Source organism: Theropithecus gelada, chromosome 18 (assembly GCF_003255815.1).
Source record: "Theropithecus gelada isolate Dixy chromosome 18, Tgel_1.0, whole genome shotgun sequence".
In the NCBI taxonomy this organism is placed as follows: Eukaryota; Metazoa; Chordata; class Mammalia; order Primates; family Cercopithecidae; genus Theropithecus; species Theropithecus gelada.
The window spans coordinates 63,220,896-63,224,626 of record NC_037686.1 but is presented as its reverse complement, the minus strand read 5'-3'; the positions used below and the strand labels follow the sequence as shown (position 1 = coordinate 63,224,626).

Below are 3,731 nucleotides of genomic sequence, written 5' to 3'. Positions count from 1 at the left end.
CTTCTCACCCCTATAAAACAACATGCCTTATTCAGTGGTGGTGGGTTGAGGCAAAGAGGGAGTGTTTAAATGTTACCGTTAACAAAATAATTATTGGTTACTTATTGTAATGTAGTCAGAGAATGTGGGTTTCATATTTTGTAATTTTTAGAATCTGCTGAGATATTCTTTCTTTTTGAGACAGAATTTCTCTCGTTGCCCAGGCTGGAGTGCGATGGTGCAATCTCGGCTCACTGCAACCTCTGCCTCCCAGGTTCAAGCGATTCTCCTGCCTCAGTCTCCCGAGTAGCTGGGATTACAGGCATGCGCCACCACGCCCGGCTAATTTTTTTGTATTTTTAGTAGATACTGGGTTTCTCCACGTTAGACAGGCTGGTCTTGAACTCCCGACCTCAGGTGATCTGCCCGCCTTGGCCTCCCAAAGTGCTGGGATTACAGGCGTGAGCCACCACACTCGGCCTGAGATATTCTTAAAGTCCTAAGATATGATCAGTTCTTTACATCTTCCAAATGTTTATATTAAATATATATATGAATATGTTTTAAAATACCTGTTAATTACATTATTCAATTCTTGTAATAATAAACGCTTGCATAGTATTCACTCTGGGCCAGGTGCTGTTTCAGAAATTTTAGATAAAGTAACTCTTAAGTGAGAGCCCTCCGAGGTTGGAGCTGTTATTACTACCACAATAAACTTAATCAGTAAAGTTAAGGCAGGGAGAAGCTAAATGGCACTGCTAGTATGTGGCTAGGCAAGGGTTTCCACTCAGGCTGTGTTATTTATATTTTAAAGGCCATGTGGCTTATATAGACTTTATTTCAAGCCACTTATGTTATTTTGAAAGAGTTATAGCATGCTTATTAATAAGCAAAAAGTTTTATTTGCTGACAACCCTAGTTAACTCTCAACACTTAACATATTTATATTTCTCTCACCTCTGTTACTTCTAGTTACTCCATTTTTGCTTACTTTGTAGAAGTTGTTTGACAATATTGCTGACATTTAAGTATTCTTGTATATTTCTTTATACTGGTGATTTCCTTATTTTTTTTTTCTCCTTTGCTGCTTTTTATTCTAAAGGTTTAAGAGTCAAAAAGTGACTAGGTGGCCTTAATTACAATGGTTTGAATGAGTTAGTTTGGTTTTCCTTTTTAATCTGCGTTCTCTTTATATCCTAGCCTAGTTTCTGGGAGGTGCAAGGCACTGAGTGACTCATTGGGACCTGCTGAGTCATTAGAGAGAGTGCCTGAGGGACAGAGGCCAGACTACAACTTAAGCTATCTGGAATCTTCCCTCTGCTGTCTTACTGGCTGTCTACATGGGGCTACATTTTAACTATGGCTTACAGGTAATCATTTCATGTCATGTTCTTTCTATCTTTTCCCCTCTAACGTGGTAGTAATCATCCTTTATCTCTCCATCTCCCCATCAGGATATTGCAAAGATTATTATTAAAAACAAAATGAAATTATCAGTCCCTTCAGGAATATGTTTGCTGTATTAATATAAGAAACCATTCTCATGGTTTCCTTGATTTTTATAGCTGTGCTTATTGTACCCCTTCTCAATGAAGAAGATATGCCAAATTTCTCCCAGAAGCATCTGGCATTGATTTAAAATCGATTCAGTGGCTGAAGAACCCTGAAATTGTCCCAGCGGGTTCTTATCTCTGCCAGGTAAATATTTCCAAGAACTAACATGCTAAGTCTGAGACTGGTTATTCATGATTTAACTTTTAGAGTTGTATTGTTCTTGAGTTTCTTTGGGGTTACCTTTCTTGAACCCCTATGATTTTGTGCATCCCACTCATCTGCGTCAGTGTATGTTCTTCAAGACTGAGGGATACTAGAGCTGGGAGGAACAACCTACTTGCTAAGAAAGGACATTCAATGTGTACTTAATAAGATGTTCAGAGATAGATTTTCCCAGACTGGTCATGGGGTCCCATGCTCTTTCTTTCCTTCCACTCCAACAACTGCAGCATGTTTAGTTTTTGTCTTTAAGTTTGATGACTCACGGCCACCCAGTCATTGCCACACTTCCAGACAGCAAGTCTTTACTTGACCCTGTTCACGTCAGAAGTGGAGAGATCACAAAGATGGCAAGAGAAAACTCTTCTCCCAGGCCTGTCTCCTTTCATTCAGGAATGAAAGTCTTTCTCAACCTTACATCTATTGAATGTCATGGGCTCTCTGGCTCTGCACGGGTGGCTGGAAAAATGAGTATCTTGCTTTTTCAGCATCTACATTGAGAGGCCGGCAAGGAAAAGCGGATGAAGAACAATTAACCGAAGTGTCTGTCACAACTAACACATTTTTTTTCTCTTTTGCTCTCTTCTACTCCACAGAAATCATTGCCTGTCAACAGTCCCCCCTGACCCCGCCACCCCACTCTTGGGAACGGACTCTGACAAACTCACTATCAGGAAAGTTGATGTTACCCATCTAGGATGGAAGAATGGGATTCTGAACTTTGTCACTGTTTCTGAAAGGTCATCAGCTCCTGTAATTGCATGGTTGGGACAGATCTATTTAAACTGCTTTGAAGTTCTCCCAGAAAATTCCCACAAAATTGTGCAACCCAAGGAAATGAGGTGGAAAAAATGGCACTGGCTTCAATTTGCTTCTCACCACGACCCTGTGAAGAAGGCACGTAGCCACTCATATTTGTGATTTAAAAAATGAGGGATCAACAATTAAAGGGGTAACAGTTCTAGGTGCTTGGACTATTAGTTTTGTCAAAAACACAGTCGGTATAGGTTCATTGATAGCTGGCATTCATCATCTGAAATTAGCTCCCCCTTTTAAATTATTGTTTCTCTCATTTTCCTTGCTTTTACATAGAAGTTTTTTTTCTGTAAATAGAGAATGGCATGGGATGACATTGCAAATAGGCAATATGCCATACGATCAATTCTATGTATTAATTCCAGAATAGTTTCCTCATTAATAGAAATACAGGATGCATTCTGGTATCATTATCGTTGACATTTCTCTGTTTTTATTATGTTCAACAAAATATTGTATTCAACAGCTTACCTCAGAAGAGAAGTTTGATGAGGTTTGATTGTCCTTTAGTTTTACCTTTATCACCAAGACAGGACCCAAACCTGTCTTCCTCCTAGTGTGGCAGGGCTGTTGCAATGAAGCATGCAAACAACAAACACATCTTTCTAAAGCTCTCCTTCATCTGAAAATAAAGAAGACAACTTGATGTGAATAAAACCCATAGAATTTTGGAAATTTTTGATGTTTCTCAATCTGCACTCTCTAGTTGGGATTGATTTAACTGAGAGTAACAGAAACTTTGACACTGCTTAAACAAATAAGAGGTTTATTTGTCTTGCAAACAGTATGAAAGTATTCATTTCAGGGCCCAGTGCAACTGCTCCAGGGCCAGCTCATTTGACCTTTCGGCTTTTCCATCCTGCATGTGTAACTGCTGAGCATCTGAGAGTTACATTAGCAAGCCAGGAGAAGAAGAAGAAAGATGAAGAAGGGAGGATAAGTGGCTATAGCAGGAAGTGGAACATTTCCAGAACCCCAATAAATGTATATCTTGCCTAAACTACATCTCACAACCACCTTTAGCTGCAAGAGAGTCTGGTAACTGTAGTTTTTTCACTGGGCACACTGCCATTCCTGTAAAAATTAAAATTTTCTTAATGAGGATGAAATAGAGACATGATGTTGCCTCAGCAACTAGCAGTGTACACCACACCCATCAT

The 3,731-nt window shown here is 39.5% G+C and overlaps 1 long non-coding RNA gene across 1 annotated transcript; it reads left to right on the top strand.

The window, feature by feature from the left end:
- Positions 1 to 389: 389 nt before the first annotated feature.
- On the top strand, positions 390 to 3,046 carry LOC112611500. The gene is made up of 2 exons (XR_003116672.1): positions 390 to 1,352; positions 2,352 to 3,046. It is a non-coding gene; the product is annotated as an uncharacterized LOC112611500 (long non-coding RNA).
- Positions 3,047 to 3,731: the final 685 nt, after the last annotated feature.